The sequence below is a fragment of the Urocitellus parryii genome, chromosome 9, assembly GCF_045843805.1.
Source record: "Urocitellus parryii isolate mUroPar1 chromosome 9, mUroPar1.hap1, whole genome shotgun sequence".
NCBI classification, from domain to species: domain Eukaryota; kingdom Metazoa; phylum Chordata; class Mammalia; order Rodentia; family Sciuridae; genus Urocitellus; species Urocitellus parryii.
In genome coordinates, this window is record NC_135539.1 from 128,894,803 (window position 1) to 128,915,224 (window position 20,422).

General features: G+C 36.9%; 1 pseudogene; it reads left to right on the forward strand.

The window, feature by feature from the left end:
- The first annotated feature begins 737 nt into the window (after positions 1 to 737).
- On the forward strand, positions 738 to 9,463 carry LOC113185646 (ribulose-phosphate 3-epimerase-like; annotated as a pseudogene).
- The last annotated feature ends 10,959 nt before the right edge of the window (positions 9,464 to 20,422 follow it).

Below are 20,422 nucleotides of genomic sequence, written 5' to 3' on the forward strand. Positions count from 1 at the left end.
TTAATAGCATTTCTTAGAATTCTGGAAGCACTGGAATGTATTACTCTCACCCTGGTTTTCTTATAGTACCACAATCTTTCATAAGCTACTAATCTTCTAGTTGATTAAATATTAGAAGCTTAAATATATAGACGATGTCCACTTTAATCTTGTAATGTTATTTTATGTAAAATGCAAGCTACCTTCCCAGAATTTAGCTAAACTTATTTTCTATTATAGTTTTTTTAGTTTTCTTACTGATTCACACTTAAGTCTCTCCTTTCTTGGTTCATTCTTTCCCTACAGAAAGTTGGCCTTATTCTCAATTGAAAAACTATGAATGATTTATCTTGGAATCTTTTAAAAATTCTTGTGGTTTAAACGATTTCAGTAGTTAGACTATTTTCATCACTGTGAGACAATCCTCCCTAAAATCAGATCAGTACTTGCTTTGCAAACCTCACTGTCCTGTTTTTTTTTTTTTTTTTAACTCCCTTAACAAAACAAGTGAAATTTTCTTGTGGGTTACCACAGCCCTCCTGGGTTTTCTTATTGTGAAAATTCATTTATACATTCAATATGGCTTATTCAAATCTTTTACATGCTAGTTTTCCAGGAGCATTCAGAGAATGACTCAACACTCCCCTTCCAATAGCTCATAAAGGAACTGAGGACACAAAAGTACATACCCACATGAAACTATGAAACAAAAGAAATAATAATAACTGTAATAGTAATAATAAGCATTCTTATGCAGAATGGCGGTAAATTCTATATGTCAATCAACTGGGAAAAGGGAGGCCCTGGGAGCTGGAAAAGCTTTCTGGATGTGTATGTGAGGATGTCTTTTGGAAGAGATTGACATTTAAATCAACAGGCTGAGTAAAAATGGCCACCCTTACCCATGTGAGTGAGCATCATTGATTCTGATGAGTCCCTGAAAAGAACAGAAAGGCAAAAGAAGGGTGAGTTTGCTCTCTCTTTTGGAGCTAGGATGTCCCTTTTCTCCTGCTCTGGGACATCAGAGCTGCCAGTTCTCAGATCTTTGGGTTCTGGCAGGCTAGTTTTTTGACCATTAGCTTTGGACTGGAAGTTATACCATGGGCTCCTCTGGTGTCAAGTCTTTGGTTTTGGACTAGATTACACTACCAACTTTCTTGGCTCTCCATCTTGAAGACAGCAATTTGTGAGTCTTCTTGACCTCCACATCATTCTGCATGAACCAAGTCATGCAGAATTTGTGTGTGTGTGTGTATTTTTAATTTTAATTTTGCTGTTGTTGTTATTGGGAATTAAACCCAGGGGTATTTAACCTCTGAGCCACATCCCCATTTCTTTTTAAAAATATTTTATTTATAAACAGGGTCTTGCCAAATTGTTAAGGTTGGCTTTGAACTTGCAATACTCCTGCCTCAACCTCCCTAGCTCTTACAGGAGTGCACCACTTTGCCCAGCTATATACATACACTTTTATATATCCTATTGCTTCTGTTTTTCTCTGGAGAACCCTGACTAATGCGTGAATTTTTTTTTAAGAGAGAGAGAATTTTAGTATTTATTTTTTAGTTTTCGGCAGACACAACATCTTTGTTTTATGTGGTGTTGAGGATTGAACCCGGGCCGCACGCATGCCAGGCGAGCGCGCTACTGCTTGAGCCACATCCCCAGCCCTAATGCGTGAAATTTTACCATTTACAAAGGTCATTCTAATTTTTGATCCTACAATGATCCTGTGTGAAGGATGCTATTGGCAGCCTCCTTTATAGAAGAGAAACCAAATATACAAAAGTGATATGAATTATCCAGATTTTCAATCATAAATAGAGTTTGCAATGGATCTTCCCAGTCCAATAACTATTGCTTATCACACTACCTCTCAACAGTGAAAAACCAGACATGCTTCCTTGCCTCAATTACCTGTAGTGCCTAGCAGTAGCATTTGAGGTAATACCATATAAATAGTGCTACAACAGTGTGGAGCTCAAAGTAAGCACTCTTGTCATATCACTTATTGATTTTTTTGATTCTAAATGTTATAAGAAAGGGAAGAGTGTTTCATAGAAAATATTGGGGCTTGAACTTCAAATAAGAAACGAGATGAGACATGTAGCTGGAAGAGAGATTCTTAGGCATGAGATGACCTAAACCAAGCCCTGGATACAGGAGCAGGCATGCTGAGGCTGGACAGTGGGAAAGCTGCCCTGGCTGAGGTACAGGCCTCATGAGTGGTAGAGAAAGATGCTAGGAGCATATAGTCAGGTACAAATAAGAGGATGCTGAATGTCCCTGAATGTCAGGCTGAGGAACTTTATTTTAGAGGTCATAGTGAGCTTCAGTAGGATTTATGCCTGGAAGTGGCTACATCAAATTGCTTTAGGAAGATTTTGTGTGTGTGCCTAGAAGCAGCGAGACAGTTAGAAAGCTGGTATAGATCCACGCCTTAGGCAATGTCCACCAGGAGCAGAGAAGGGCAGCTGGGATGGAGAAGGAACAAACAAATGTGCAACAACTTTCAAAAAAAGGAAAAAGAACAAATTGAGAGATGACTAAAAATAGAAAGAAAAAGTCAAAGACCATGCAGAGATTTCCAGTCTGGAAAAAGGCACTAATTAGAACAAAGAAAAACTGAAATTTCTATCATGAAGCTAGAAGTAATGGACGTGAGCTCAAGAACCTTTTTTTTTTTTCAAAATTATAGGAATGCATATATGTGCCTCAATCTCGACATTGATAACCACCCTTAAACCAGTAAGAGTGATAAATAATAGCGTGACAACTTCCTAGGAGAAACTGAATCATAAATAACCTCTCAAAAACCTTTATTTATTCATTCATATGTATCTGAAGTCATGATCAAATGTTCCTTTCTCTTATTTCAAAGCAAACATTTCTAGAATCAATTTTTCATTGTATTATTGCTATGCTCCAATTCATCTGCACAGAATTATACCCCTCATTCTAAAGTCTAGAATCCTAGACTGAAAAGACCATATGGACCATAGACATTTATTCTACTGTTCTTTTTTTTTCCTCGCCAAAAATATATTTGTTTTAGTTTAGTTTAGTTTGAATATCCACATATATTTTCACATATATATTCCTATGTTTATATACATTCATATATATATGAATATACCCTAATAGCAACCAAATTCCTGATCATACATTTTCATATATATTCAGTTATATAATCATAAACTATAACTAAAACAAATTGTAAACATCCATCTCAAAAGAAAAATAACTATATATAAATTTCTTTCCACTTAAATATTTTCATATATTTTTACATATATGTTCATATTTGTATTCTTATGTATGGATAAAAATGTTCAACCCCTAAATTAACACTAAGTATTTTTCTACATTAGTCCTATACCTACCAATACACTTCAGAGAAACCTCTATACATATAAACCATAACATTTTACATGAATGTACCTATGTCTTGGGGGATATAAATTCATAAATTCACATAAAAACACATAAATATCATATATATACATATGTATATATACACACACATTTCCATAGACAAAACCCAGAGTTTGCATGTAATATAACAATATTTCTTACCTTAAAAATATCCATAGATAAAAGTTTTATATATATATTTTTGATATATAATATTACCTCTATATTTATATTTATATTCATATATATTGATGTATGTGTTCTAAAGGTAAACTATCTCCTAAACCAAAGGTGTAACTCAAAACTAACCCTAACCTTACCCATAATCATGAGCTTTTTAAACAAAAATTATAAATATATCCATATATATTTTAAAATATATATTCCATATATGTTTATATATATTCATATATATGTGAATTACCCTAACACAACCAAAATTCTACCCATAAATTTTCATATATATTCAGTTAAATAATCATATCCTATATCTTACCAAAATTGTAAACATCCATCTATAAAGAAAAACAACTATATACAAATCCATATCCATCTAAATATTTTCATGTATTATTTATATATATTTACATTCGTATTCCTATATATGGATAAAAATGTTCAAACCCAGTACTATTGTGTTGTGATCTATTTGATTCTTGAAGTTGAGAAGGGATTGTTTGATGTATGTAGATGCTCCATTGTTTGGGACATAAATATTTATGATTATTATGTCTTGTTGATGTATAATTCCCTTAGCAATATAATGTCCTTCTTTGTCTCTTCTGATTAACTTTGGTTTGAAGTTCACTTATCTAATATAAGAATAGAAACCCTTGCTTTTTTACATGATCCATGTGAGTGATATGTTTTTTCTCATCCTTTCACCTATCTTATTATTCACCTATCTTGCCGAGAAGTTGCCTGTCTGCTTTCTTGGTTTTGACCTCGGAGCAGCCAGGAACCTTACCTCCTCTATTCTGCTATCTTGGGTTACTCCCTAGTCTACTGTTTGACTCAGTAATACTTCTCTTTTGAGAAGCCAAAAGAGTTTTTGATTATATGGATTATAGATATCGCTACATTTGATATCAAAGCATAAATGTTTAAAATAATTATCTAGATAGTCACTTAAGCTTACAATGACACATCAATTATATGTTAACCTTAATAATGTATTTTATGACAAGTAATTATATTTTATCAAACAGACAATTTAGTGAGAAGAACAGCATTATTAGACATTTTTTGTAAATTCCTCTCATGTCTGAATGGATAGTAGATAACTGGATTTCCATACAACTTCTGTATTCAGTCTATCTCAATATATTATCTTGATAGAAGTGTGTACACGATTCAGAAATCCAACCTCTTAAATATATGCCATTGGGAAAAGACGGGTGTTTTAATAGCTTTCTAACGAAAATTATCAGTATTTATTTATATATAGCACCCAAACTGTATAAGCAGTAGTTTCTTAACGTTGGCTTGAAATACAGAATTAAGCATCAACAAACTTTTTTGCACTCTGTCATGTTAGAATCTGCTGGTCTCTTTTGCATTTTTTAAAAATTAAATCTAATTATTGTTATATGTTGTCAATGGACATTTACTTTTTATTTATTTGTATGTGTGCTGAGAATTGAAGCTGCCTGTCCTGATGCCTCACACATGCCAGGTAAGCGCTCTACCAATGAGCCATAACCCCAGCCCTCTTTTGCACTTTGGGGAAACTGTTGAGGCCATACTAGTGGATATACATTTTTCAAATTTTTCAGAAAACCAGAACCATAGTATCAGGCTGCAGGATTAGCCCATCTGGTTGCAGCAGTGACCTGGTCAAGTTAGGAGCCAAGTGCTTCCAGATGCTATATTCTGGTGCCAATTATCTCTACCTGGATGCACACTGATCTTCAGGAAGGTCATATTTCTTTTCTTTCTTGTTCTTTTTTTTTTGGGGGGGGGAGGGGTTCCCATTATCACCTTTGGTCACCTTGTGCTAGAAAGTTTATGAAAACAACTAAGCCAAGATTTCCTTTGACAAGCACATGATGGTCCAGGTCAGAACCTTGGGTAAAGCAAATGATTGCAGCAGGATCCAAGCAATACATGTCTCATCTTGAGGTTACTGAGAACCCTGGGGCTCTGATTAAAGACAATTGGGAGAATGGGATGATCTTACCATCAAACTAGGAGGGCTGAACATTTCCATGGCCTTGGTCCTAGTGGGGGGACCTGAATCTGCACAACAGAAATTCATGAACAATATGATGTCAAAGGTTCATTGGTTGGAACCCAGCTTCCATATAGAGGTGGATGGTGGAGTAAGTTCCAACACTGTCCAATAATGTGCAAAGGCAGGAGCATATGTGATTGTGTCTGGCGGCACCATTATGAGGAGGAAAGGTAACAGACCTGTGATCAAATCCTTAATGAACTGCTTAGAAAGGTCCTCTTGATCAAAGAAACCACAAGGAACCCAGTTACTGCTCTTGAAATCGTTTTACTGGAAAACTACCTCATCATATCACAATGAGGCAGGGCAGCTTTTCTGAGCAATTATTCATGTCAATGATTCAAATCTACTGGTGCAGAATTTTCTAAGAGGTTAGAAATTGGTGTAAATAACTACACTCTAAGTAATACAGTTTAAAGACTAGTCTAGTGAAATGTTTTATTTTTACTGGGAAAGACTTGATCTTTAAATAGAGTAAAAAATCTGGCTGAAATCGTGTTACAGTGATGCATCTTGATGCCTAAGTAGAGCATATTAGTTAGTATAAAATTTTTTGTTTTATATTTATAAAAATGAATTATCTGTTGTTTCATAGCAGTTTCTAAAAACAAAGGAAATGAGTAAGTTTTTCCTATTTCATGTCATTTTGATTGGCTTACATGCTTGATAATATGAATAGAATGAAACCTAAAAATATAAGCAACTTTGATGGGATACATACCATAAAAATTATTTTCCATGGAAAATTTCAGATGTTATCTTTGACAACAAATATTGTTATTTTCCTTGAGGTGACATGCTCACTCTATTCATTTTTGAGAAAACATCAGCAAAATACTGAAGTCTAAATAGCCATTGTTTACCACGTGCAGTGAGGCATTCTTGTATTCCCAGAAGCTAGGGAGGCTGAGGGAGGAGGATTGAGAGTTTCAAGTCAGCCTCAGCAACTTACCAAGGCCCTAAGCAACTTAGCCAGACCCTGTCTTAAAATAAATAATAAATAAATAGAGTTGGGGATGTGGCTCAGTGGTTAAGCACCCCTGGGTTCAATCACTGGTACCTATAAATAAATAAACAAATAAAGAGCCATTGTTTGTCTATTGGTTGGACTGTCAATTAAGAACAGTATTTCATGGAAAATGCAGGTAGTTTGGTTCACCACTCAAATAGATGCTCGTGTTCTTTTCCTCAACACATCAGCTTCTGGGTTTCAACAGAGGGGTTTTCTGCATTCTTCCCTTTCCATCATAGAGCACATTAAAAAGACCCCTAATCAGAGTTGAGATTTAATAAAATTGCTAATTTTTACAACTTCTCAAGGGTATTCTTAAGTGAAACTTGCTTGATTTTTTTTTTTTGAACCAAGATTGCTTGGTGGCACTAGACTGATGACTCTGGATGGGATATCAGGACCAAGACCTATACAGAGCATATGACTTCAGTAACAGTTTGGTAATGACTACTAGGCAAATAACACCTTAGTATTATCAGGAGAATATTTTGTCTTGTGGACTCCTATAGGATTTGGGGACCCCCGTGATCAGTCAGTCTATCACATTCTAAGAACTGCCACTCTACGGGCGTCCTAAGAGGCATTGTTCATGGGCCCTTCCCAAGTGCCAACTCCTTTCTAAGCAGTTTCTTTAAATCTTGAATTTATCTTCTTTATCAACTTGAATGAGAAAAGTGAATGTGCCCAATGTCAAGGAAGAGGAGATAGTTGACAAACTCCAAAATGAAAATTCCTTTCAACAGATTACTTTCAGTAACTTGAGGTCTGTAATGTATATTTCTATGGGACTGTGAATAGAATGAAAGTCCCTCAGTTCTCAACACCAATTCCTTTCATTGGTAAGGAATTATCATAGACTTATAGCAGCAGTTATGCCTATGTGGTGGAAAGGCCATTGTAGAAAGATTCAGTTTCTATTGTGAAGAAGTATTTATTGGAGTTGTTTAGCTTGTTTTGCTTTTGTGGTGCTCAGGATTTAACTCAGGAGTGCTCTACCATTGAGCTAAACTCCTAACCCTTTTTTTATTTTTATTTTTTATTTTGAGACAGGGTCTTACTAAGTTGCTAAGTCTGGCCTCAAATTTGTAATCCTCAGGCCTTAGCCTCCTGAATGCCTGGGATTACAGGCGTACACCACTGTGCCCAGCTACCAAGAAGTGTATATTAGTTAGAATCAAATCCTAGCTCCTGCTTTGCCATTTTGTTAAATATATATTGCAAATTCTTAGGTCTTATAGAGACACTAAATCTAGATACCTAATAAATAAACCAAAAACCAATAAATGAAAAACTAGTTTCTCTAAAGCTAGCATGTTTAATTTAATGTAAAATGTTTACTAAACATTTACTGATCTGCTGATTTGACTTAGCTTCTGTGTTTGTAATAATCTGCCTAATAAAATTGGCCTAAGTGATTTAGGATTGTAGGCTTATGATATATTGTCATTTCAAGACAGCATATTCCTGACTAGAATTAGTTGGATTACCAGACTAATCTGGTGCTAGAGAAGCTAACAATAAAGAATAAGAATGAGCCAAGATTCCAAATCAACACCTCAGCTTTTTTTGCAATGACCAATTTTCATTGTTACCTGGGGTGAAGGAACATAATGCGTCACCAGCAGCAGAGTGACAGATGGAAAGGGCCTGGAGACCTGGCCCATGAGGCAGTGTTGAAGGATAAGGACACAGCATTCTCCTGTAGGTCAGCAGGGGGTGTCACATCACCAGTCTTCTTCTCACCATCCAATAAGCTCCCAGAGTTGCAGGAGGGAAACCAGAACCCAGAGCTCTTCCAGGGCACCTGGGACTCTTCTCACCTCAAGGTCTTCCATTCCTTTCATGTTCAGTTTTGATTTGGGGGACTCCCTTCCAAGACGTAGACAGAAAAATAATACATGGCCATGTCGATGTATTTAAAATTCTTCGCCTCTATTTTACAAAGACCTACTTCAAAAAATCACTATCAGAAAGAAAATCAAGCCATTTTTAAGGGTGATCGAATCAGATTTCTCCTGCTTCTCTAAAGAAATGGTCTTAGGGGCTGGGGATGTGGCTCTAAAAATCAGCTCAGGAAAGACTATAGAATTTCTCACGTACGAAGGATCAAGACCAAGTGTAATCACATAGGAACTTGTGTATTCACATAGGGCTTGTGTTAAGAACAAACAAGCAAGAGATAAAGATCACGTGATGCTCAACTACACCTGGATCTGGGATGTGGGACTGTGTCAAAGGCTCCTGGGATCCTAACCATGAGACAAGATTCCCTGGTACATGAGGGCAACCAAGGTGGAGGTGAGGTAAGGATTGGGGAACATAGAAGACCATATTTTCCCCTTTAAATTGGAAAAAGGATGAAGAGGAGGAGAAGGAGAAGAATTTAAAAAGCCTCCTGGGGAAAAATATAAAAGGAAACAAGTTGTACTTCAATTAAAAAAAAAATCTAAAATACAAAAGATGAGTGAAGGAGAAGACAGTATTTGAGGAAGACTCCTGGAGAGAAAGCCCGCACGCTTCTCACTTGTATACCAAGGGCTCACACATTCTGAGCGGCCGTGACTGGGCTCTGTACACTTGTTCTCATCTACCACTCAATTCCCCTAGATGGTTGCCACTCAATTTTAGCAACTTGTGTGCTGAAGAGCAGGCAGAGAGGAAGTTCATCGATGGCACTAGAAGTGAAAATAGCTCTGACCCATTCATACTATTATGGCCTGGATCTGGAATGTCCCCCCAAGGTTCCTGTGTTGAAGGTTTGGTTCTCAATGCGGAAACTCAATGCAGTGCAGAGGCAGGACTTTGGGGAAGTGATTGGATCATGAGGGGCTGATGTCTTTGATGGATTAAGCCCCTGATGGGTTCATATAGAATGGACTATTGGGAAGAGGTGGGAACTGTAGGAGACAGGTTCTAATTGGAGGAAATAGGCCCTTGGGGGCATGCCCTGGAAGGTATATCTGGACGCTGACTCCTTCTCCTCCCTCTATTTTTGCTTCCTGGCCACCATGAGATGAGCAGCTTTGCTCCACCACATGCTCCCTGCCATGATATTCTGCCTCACCACATTCCCAGAAACTACAAAGCCAGGTGACCAGGGACCAAAACCTCTGAAATCATGAGGCAAAATAAACCTTTTTCTCCTTTAAGTTGCTTTTGCTTAGGTATTTTGTCACAGCAATGAAAAGCTGACTGATGCAATGACCTATGGGGACTTTAGACCCTCGTCTTTGACTTTGGAAGAAGTTTTCATCAGGTTGGTTATTTTTACTCCTAAAGTGAGTCAGGTAATATGGATTCAAGGGTCAGACTAGGACAATATATGAACTTTTGAAGAAAGTTTAATATTTCCAAAGGAAAGAAAACTATTGTGACCAAAATTGGGTTTGTATCCACCTACCCAAAATAAATGTTTTCAACCTACTCAATATCAATAACAGGAACTGAATGATTGTGGGAATATAAACATTAAGTGTTTGCTGGAGTTTCAAAGACAAATTGATTCATCATAGAATTATCAGAGAAGCTCACACAGTGAACAACTGGTGTTCACGTTCCAAGAACAGAGGTATATCAAAGCACTTATATTGCACCAACAACCTCCACTGTTAAGTGTGTTCATACTGGGTTTTTTAAATGCCACATGGGGTTGTGGGTTGTAGGTGTTCAAAACCTGGTGTGGATAACCTTGTGTGCCCTTGAGAAAATCCATGAGTAATAACCATGTCCTGCCTTGAAGTTGAAGTTTAAAGGGCATTTACAGCATAACTCATTAGCTTCTGGAATACTCTATTCAGTTATTTCAAAGCTTGTCCATGGTTAAATAGTAACAGCATGACTATTTCCCTTTCCCCCAAGGGAACTGTTTAAATTACAACATCCTGTTTGAGGCGCTCTGACTTCGACACACATACTGAATAGTAAAGCCTCACTCATTCAGAATAATTGCAGTACAGCAGCTCCCTTGTTGTGAATGGGGCCTCCAATGTGCTTTCCTAAAACCTTCGATTTAAAGACTATTTTGAAAAAAAAAAAAAAAAACCTGGCTCAATAATTTCCAGTATGTTTTCAAATGTACCCAAACATAAATGAGTTCTGATACTTATCGTTCTTATCATGGCTTAAGCAGTATTGTATCAAAATAAAACAGACACAAACCAATATTTTTTTTCCTCTATGAAATAATAATAATCAACCACAAGCCAAATTGTTGAACTTGAAACGTGGATATTTGTCTTCAAGGGTATCTAACTCTTCCCTCATTATTATGCCTTCTCCTTAAGTAGCATCTATTCATCTTTCTGGTGTCCACTGGAGCCACATCTTCTAATTCCATCACTCAATAAAGAAAGAATAGGCCTGAAAATAAATAAACATGGATGAGCACTCATTCACAGTGACCTCTTAACTTCTATGAGCAACCAATTTTAACATATAGATGGCCCCCTCTTTGGAAAGTAACTGTAAGCAAATGTAGCAATGAAAAGCAGAATGTAAAGGAAATAGGATGGAAGAATTTAAATACTGACACAAAAATCTGTCTGCGCCAATGCCGTCCACTCTGTCTGCCCCTGGAATCACTTCTGCCCTAAGGATTTGAGAGAACAGGGATGCAGGATCTGGTCTCTTTAAAAAACTCTCCCATCCCTCATCTGTGTCCCCCTGAAAAATTACCCTGTCTGCTTTGCAGAATATTATAGCATTTTTATTTATTGTATGTGAGATGTGGTTAGGGGCTGAGTTAGATGGTAGCATAGGAATAAAGAAAAAGAGAATGCAATCTAATGAAATTAAAGAAGTAAAATGGATAGAATTTGTCAACTGAATCTGGAGGATACGTAGAAGAGAGAACTCTGGAATCCTATGAGTAGCCAGTTGGGTTGGTTTTTAGGTAAGTTTCTGCACGCTACAGCACCTAGGATAACCTTGATTGATGGATCAAGGTTAATAATGGTGCCTTCCACAGAGAAAATTAATAAAAGAAAAGGGACAAGTTCTGGTGAGAAATGCAGGAGTGAACATCTCTAATTCTCAGTAAGCCTCCCTTGCCTTGTAATACACAACAAACCTACACAACAAAACAATATCAAATCTCTGAACCCATTGTGTCAAACCCTGCAGGCATTTTGAAATAATTGATTTCAGAGCAAACAAATAATGATAATGACAACGTTTAATCACCATTCCCATTTCTTGGAAAATTTTTTATTATATAATTATACAACTCCTAAAGACCTTCCCTGGATATTGCGGCATTATAAATGTGTTATATGCTAGGGCCAGGGAGTGAAGTTTCTGGAGTTCAGTCCAAGAGACAACACACATTTGTCCACATTTGCCTCACAAGCTAAGTGAGAAACATCGCAGCAGTTTTACTAATCTGTACCACTCCTGAAACAGTCTCCAAAGAACCCTGGAGGACACAGCTAGGGCCATATGTGGAATGAGGCCAAAAGTCTTAGCCCACTAGATAGATTTTTCTAAAGATCTTCAGGCATGTCTTCCAGCCCATTTATATATAAATGCAGAAACCAGAAACTCTAGTTGGTAAAGCTGAGGGAGCTCTCTCTCCCCTAGACTGCAAACACCGTACCTAAAGCCACGTGGTCACAGAAAGGTGGAAGGAGGACACAGTGAGAATGGCTGCCCATCCTGAATAATGAGGTTCAAGGACAGAGCAGAGAGACTTCCCAAACATGTCTATTGCATAGGATTTGCAAGCAAAAGAGGCAAGGGATGGCCAAAACAGGGCAGTTACCTTTAACAACATGATATCACTCCATGGGAAAATGCTGTGTTAGCCAGCCAGTGCATGTGAGACCCTCAGAGTGGCCCTTCTTCCTGAGCATAAGGAGAGTTTGTATAGAGAGATGGACACAGCTCCACCCAGTGCAGGGGGAGGCTTGGAACCTCAAAGAGACATTTCCTCAAGTTCACCAACCAGAGTTTCTGGTTTCTGCACGTCATGCCTGAAGACCCTTAGAAAAATCTGTCTAGTGGGTCAAGACTTTGGGCCACATTCCACATAACAATTATTCTCTTACTTGGAAAGAGAGCAGCATTATATGGTACCCTGGATGTTCTGTCATAACATTTCCATTAGAGAAGTCTGTTTCAGAGCCCCAAATGAAAAGAGATGTTACATATAGCTGGTTCTATAAGAAAAAAACATTTCCAACAAAGAAAACAACCCCACTGGCAGAGATCTAAGGAATCAGTGTGAGTGACATGGGATAATTATTCTTAATTTTATCTTTGATAAAATATGAAAGGTGATAACAAAAAATATTTTTGTTTGCCATCTTTTTCTTAGAACCTTTGAAATTTTGCTCTCTAAAAAGAAAATAAATATCCCCTGGGTTCAGTAAAAAGAAGGGAGTCTGTTTGGATCTTTGGCCAATATTTTTTTAAAAAGCAGACTTGAAATACAGCATTCTTTTTGGTCTACTGGCCAAGTAAAGATTCAAAAAGAAATACATCAGCAATATCTTTTGGAATTTTGCAATCAAAAGTCTGTAGCTACTTTTATTTGGGTATTTCTTGTGCATGCTTTGCCAATAACTACCTCATCCAAAAATTTTTATTATATAATCATCCAAATTTGTATTATATAATTATACAGTAAAGGGAAGAAAATAAGTTATAGAGTGTGTGGAATCCAACTCATTGGTCACTGATCTCTGATGTGTTTGTATTTAAACTTAGTTTGGATACTTGAGATATTTCTCTTTTGTTACATCAGCCATATTTCATAATTTTTCTCATTTATTTATAATTTTTCTTATTTACAATGGGGACTTGTTCAGAGTCCAGAACAGCATCTAAGATAAAAGTAAAAGTAAATCATTTTAATGTATTAAATTTATAATGTATTAAAATTTTAATTCTAATAATTCTATATTATTTAATATTAATATTGATATTATTTTAATATTAAATGTAAATATATGTTTATGTATTAATATTAAAATATTACATTTGGTGTTTTGTCAAAAAATTTTTCTTTGGTTAGCTCAGGTATAAGATGTGAGTGTGTATGCCTTGCATTTTAATATAGTATATTTTAATAGTGTTTTAAAAGTTGTCTTATATTTGATAAAATAATAGACTTAACAAATACAAATTAAATAATTTTATAATCTTCAGGTTTAGAGTACTCAGCCACTATTTCAAGAATAATAAACTTTCCAAATCTTTAAAAGACATGTCAGTGCAATAGGATTAAATGAGTTTATTCTTTGCTGCCAGTTCTAACCCTACCTTGTAAGAGATAGTGCCTGCTTTAAACCAGAGTTAGTAAGAAAAAAGTTTTGTGATGAGGAAGGTTCTTGTCAAAATCTCACAACAGTGTTAACTGCATACCTGTGCTCCCATCAGGATACCGTCAGCCCAAAACACACCAGTTAAAAATCATCAAGCAGATCAAATCTTGTCTGGCAGGAGAAAGAAAAACATGGAGCTGGGCACAGTGGCACACACCTGCAATCCTAGTTACTCGGAAGGCTGAGGCAGGAGGATCACAAGTTCAAGACCAGCCTGAGCAACTTAGTGAGACTCTGTCTCAAAATAAAAAGGAATGGGGATATGACTCAGTGGTACAGCATCTCTGATTTCAATTCCCAGTAGGAAGGAAATAAATGGAGGAGACAGGCAGTGAGATAATTTTCTTAAAATTTTGTAATTGAACACAATAAGTATGACAACATTTTCAGACCAAGTTAGCTTGGAGTGAATGGTTTGGACCCAGAAATGAGAATATCAGAAATCCTAAAACCAGTGGTGGGGCAGAGCTAAAGGAAGTGGATAAGAACTATGGAAATACAACAATGATATCATATCTATACAGTAAGTCTATACATATTCCCTCTTCCATTGTCCTCAAATCAATAACATAGTAACAGTGTAATTGGAGTAAATTGGAGTAATTGGACTAAATTAGCCCTTGTCATATTTTAAAGCATGACAAAGATTTTCAGATATGCTGATCAAAACCTGGTATGGTAATATGTATTGCTATGCTTTGAACACCATCCAATATTTCATGATATAACAACCACAATTTTCATATGATTTTTAAAAATATTCTCCATTAATCATATATTATTTATGGAATATCTATGTCTGTACACAGATTGTTGTAAAGTATTATGAACTCATTATAAAACACTCTTTGGGGCTGGGGATGTGGCTCAAGTGGTAGCACGCTCGCCTGGCATGCGTGCGGCTTGGGTTCGATCCTCAGCACCACATACCAACAAAGATGTTGTGTCAGCTGAAAACTAAGAAATAAATATTTTTAAAAAATAAAAATAATAAAACACTCTTTTGTTGCTCTGCAACATGAACATTCATCAGAATGTTCATTTTCCCTTTTTCAAAGGGAAAACCCATAAAGCAGATAAAGAGTGTTCTCTGATTATGAGGGGGAAAGAAATGTGAGAAGAAAAACTGAATGGGAGCCTATGAGTAGACAAATAATTTGATTCACACAGTGATTGTGAGAGTAAAATTGGTTGAAGGGAAAGAGAGGAAGGAAAATAGGAGCAGGACAACACAGAAATAATTGATAGGAATCTTTTTGAGAAGAGAGCCATAACATTAGTCAACCTTATAAGACTACAAATAAATAAAAATAAATTATTTACTCAGGGACTAGGGTAATGATTTTTTTTGGGGGGGTGGTTCTGGGGATTGATCTCAAGAGCACTTAACCACTGAGCCATATTCTGTATCTTATTTAGAGAGAGTGTTTTGCTGAGTTGCTTAGGGCCTCTCTCAGTTGCTGAGGCTGGCTTAGAGCTTGTGATCCTCCTGCCTCAGCCTCCTGAGCTTCTAGGATTACAGACGTGCATCACCACACACAGCTTAGGGGGTGACCTTTGAATTGATAAGAAATTAGACCATCCCTAAATCTTCCAGGTCACTGATTACTGGCATTTTTAAATTATTTGATAGCAATATATATTCAGTAACCCCAGATTAATAGTTTTTATTTCCTTCCTATTTTGTTTCATCTTTGTTCTAAAACTTGAACATGTTTCTAACGTCAGTGATAAAGAATCAAATCAACAGCCAAAACATAAATCTCACTAGCTTAAAAAACATTTCTATCATTATCAAATCAGTCAGGTAGGAACCCTGGTTCTCTGACTGATTTTCTCCAATAATAACTAATCAAATTTTCCTGTGGGTTTTTTTTCTTCTTGTTGTTCATTTTTTGTTTTGTTTTTTGAGGTAAAAACCACATCTCACCCCAAATAGTTTACAAGGTCATCTATAAGATATATGTTCAGAATATATCTACATTTGTTAACAGTGATACTGAAGTTTCTAGAGTACTGAAATCTGTAAATGATTAAAATATTTAAAAGACCTATGAGAATTGTTCTGTGTAAGAATATATTCTAAAGTCCAGTTTTGAGGCAATACCACCTGCAAAGCTTGTCCCCAGTTGCCTGAGTTTCTCCTTACTTAATGCATTCCTGACACCATCTCCTCTGACCTATCCTCATCATGCCAATCAGTCCATCCTACTTCACTGTCTCCTGGTCCCACAGGAAAAATCAGGAAAACTATCCAATTCCTATACCCACACTAAGAGAATTGAAGAATTAGGTGTCTATTAATTACTATTCCTGCAAGTATTTGCATCAACAAATATATATATATATATATATATATATATATATATATATATATATATATTAATATAAATAAATGAAATACTAATGATGAATTTTCAAGCACTGTTTAGGTAAAAGGGTTGGAGACTAGATAGAGACAGAGGCAGAATAGAGGAAAGAGTGACTGGTGGCTCCTGATGCATTGTGCAGAGATGATCACTAACCTATACAATCATAGACTCTAGAGGTGTCTTAGCTGTTAAAGAAAATCTAGACGTTGAGTTAATGAATGCAGTCTCAAATATAAGAACCCTTCCAAAACAGCTCATATGAAAGTTCAACATAAGGGCTGGGGATGTGCCTCCGTGGTTATGTGCCTCTGGGTTCAACCCCTGGTACCAAAAAGAAAAAAAATATATTTCAACATAGCACTGTACTAGGATCTCTTGCCTAAATCAAAGTTTGGCTTCTGAGTCTGACCCTGTAAAATTTCCTACTGTCAGACACAGTCAGGAGTTCCATTTGTAAATCCAAATGTTATCGTTTGAAATGAGTTATGATTTCCTACCCAAACTCCCACAGAGGCTGTGCTGATAAAGAATCATCTGAAAGGGACTCTTTCTCTTCCCAAGAGATTTAAAAGCTAACAAAGATGAATGAGAAAAGTAAATATTTACTGATGTTTTGGAAACCGAGAAGGCAAATTGAGCCTACAGAGAGGGCCGAATTACCACAAGCAGGATAGGAATATGACCCCGGAGGTTCTACATCTCCCAGAGCTATTGGTTTGCTTGCTTTACTTGGGAAATTCTAATTGTTTACTCAATGTCTGTGTCCTATTTGTGATTATATAATTTCTTCAGTAAATAATAACCTTCACTATTCAATGAAAAGCTTATAATGTAGTAAGAAAGCATATTAAGACACAAATACATAGAAATGAACCAGCACAAGCCCAAACTCATAAAAAACTAAAGTTTTGGAGTCCATTGTAAAAAAAAAAAAAAAAAAAAAAAAAAAAAAAAACTCTTCTAAGCAGAAAGGGAAAGAATCAGCAGGTTGGAAATAAAAGCCAAAGGAATTGTTTACTGCCGTGACCAACGTGATGGAGAAGAGGGACCAGTTTGATCAGGTTTTACAAAGGAGTTTTGTATTGGGTATTACTCTGGAATATTTTTATTTTCTTTTTAGGGTCTCCCTGAAAATTCTACAAAACATATTGTCATTTTGTAAATGACCATAGTGAGCCTTGTATTTGATTTTGATAAGGTAACTGCTCATTGTAATAAGAGGGACTTTCTGTGTCTCTGTATGAGATTTAGTAGACCAACAGTATTTTCTCATTGAGCATAGTAACGCATACCTGCAATCCCAGAGACTCGGGAGGCTGAGGCAGGAGGATCACAGGTTTCAAGGGCAGCCTGGGGTACTTAGTGAGGCCCTAAGCAACTTAGTAAGACCCTGTCTCAAGACAAAAAAATAAAAAAAGACTAGGGATGTGGCTCAGTGATGCTGTGCTCCTGGGTTTCATTCCCAATACCAGAACCACCGCCCCACACTTTTTGAGTCTTACTGCCACTGACCTTATAAAGTATATAAAATTCCAAGCTGCAGATCAGCCTATCCACCTCTCCACTTGTCCTCTCCTCTTACATCTTAAAGGTCCCACAAACTCAGTAGACTAACACTTAAAATCATGATCTTTGTCTCACCTCTGTTCCTCCCAGTAAACAGCATATGCATTTCATTGTCACCCTCGACACCTTACCCCTTGACTGTTGGCACCCTCCATTACCATGGTATTGATAGTACTTCTAAACTATTCCTCAAATCCACAAATGTCTTCCTTGCTCTTCCTTCCCGTGGTCTCCTAGGGTAACATCCTGGTCCCATTTCGCCATACCATCCCTGCTTGCTATGGTTGATCCAGCACACAGCATCCTCTGTGAGCTGCCTGAAATACAAATACCACCATGGTGCCCCCTTCTTAAAACCCTTAAAGGCAACACATTTGTCTTGCTGTAGATAAGAGGCTCCCTGAGTATCCTATGAAGCTGAGTGTCTAGCCCTGGATCACCTCAGTCTGGACTTCCTTCTCTGCTACTTTCTTACTTACCTACCCTTTATTCAAGCTTACTGGCATCTTTCAGTTTTGGAATATACCTTGATCTTTACCCTGCAGGACCTTTGCAATTACTCTTTCCTCTACCCAGGACATCTCTCACATGCCCTTGTATCAGCTATCTTTTATTTCTATTTTCCTTCAAATTGTCCAAATATTTCTTCTAAGGAAATTCTACTCCGATTTGACAAATCTTAGGTCAGATCCCTATGTCCTTTATGGCACCAATCACTATTTTTAAATTTTTTTTTTGGTTGGGGTGTACTGAGGATTGAACTCAGGGACACTCCACCACTGAGCCACATCCCCAGCCCTATTTTGCATTTTATTTAGAGACAGAGTCTGAACTCAGACAGAATCTGAACCCAGGCTTTGAACTCCTCACGATCCTCCTGCCTCAGCCTCCAAGACCCTGGGAATACAGGCATGTACCACTATACCCAACTAATTTTTTTTGTTGTTGTTGTTCTTTTTTAGGTACACGTCACAATAGAGTGTTTTGTTTTGGTTTGGTTTTTTGTTTGTTTTTGTTTTGTTTTGTTGGCATCAAAGTGGTATTTACCTGACTCTCCAAACCAGCCTGTGGGCCTTCCTACCCCCATAGGAAGCTCACCCAGCTGCAGGTTTCAGGTAAAAACAAATGGTAGATGAATCACCTGTAGAACTGGAGCTCTGTCTTTGGCATCTACAGGAGGCATTGCAGAGAGGGGTTGTGGAAGCCCTGGCCTGTGTCTACTGAGCCCCCTGTAGGGTGTATTTTAACATATTATACACACATGGAGTATGACTTCCCATTTTTGTGGTTGTACTTGATGTGGAGTTACACTGGTTGTGTACTCATATATGAACATAGTAAAGTTATATCTGATTCATTCTACTCTCTTCCTCATTCCTCCTCCCATCCCTTCGTTCCCCTTTGTCTCATCCAATGAACTTTTATTATGTGTTAGCATCCACATATCAGAGAGAACATTTGGCTTTTGGTTTACTGGGATTGACTTATTTCAGTTAGCATGATGGTCTCCAGTCACATCCATACTGGCAAATGCAGTAATTTTATTCTTCTTTATGGCTGAGTAACATTCCATTATACACACACACACACACACACACACACACACACACACACACACACCATTTTCTTTATCTATTTATCTGTTGAAGAGTATCTAGTTTGGTGCCATAGCTTAGCTACTGTGAATTGAGCTGCAGGAATACTGATGTGGCTGTGTCACTATAGTATTTTGATTTTGAATCCTTTGAGTATATACTGAGGAGTGGGATAACTGGATCCAATGATGGATTAATTCCAAGTTTTCTGAGGAATCTCCATCCTGCTTTCCAGAGTGGTTGCACCAATTTGCATTCCCACCAATAATGTATGAGTGTACCTTTTCCCCATATCCTCACCAACACTTATTGTTACTTGCAATCTTGATAATTGCCATTCTGACTGGAGTGAGATAAAATATCAGTGTAGTTTTAATTTACATTTCTTTAATTGCTAGAGATCCTGAACATTTTTTCATATAGTTGTTGACCAATTTCTTCTTCTGTGAATTGCCTGTTTAGTTCCTTTGCACATTTATTGAACCAATCACTATTTTTAATCTGTGCACATACTTAAGCACTGTCTACCTCCAACACAATAAGCTTCCTGAAAGCAGGGACTATTTCTCTTTCTGTTGGCCCTTTTCCTAAGCATTCAGCCCAAGAAATAGAAAATACCACTGTCTTAAATATATTGTGGAATAAATGAAAGAATATATGAATGGATGGATGATAGAACAATTGTCTTCACATGTTAAATTAACCACTTGTCATTCAGTAAACTATTAAAACAATCTTTTATTGAGTTTTGAGTATAATTTCACAGGAAACAAGAGATATCCTGAGAGAATTGCACCTGATGAAATAGTACAGGAAAGAATATCAACTGAACAGCACAAAGAATATTTGCTATTCTGAATGGATTGCCTTTCCTACAGCATCTTCTTATTTGGAGAATAAGTGTGTGATTTTGTGGGAATAAATATCTG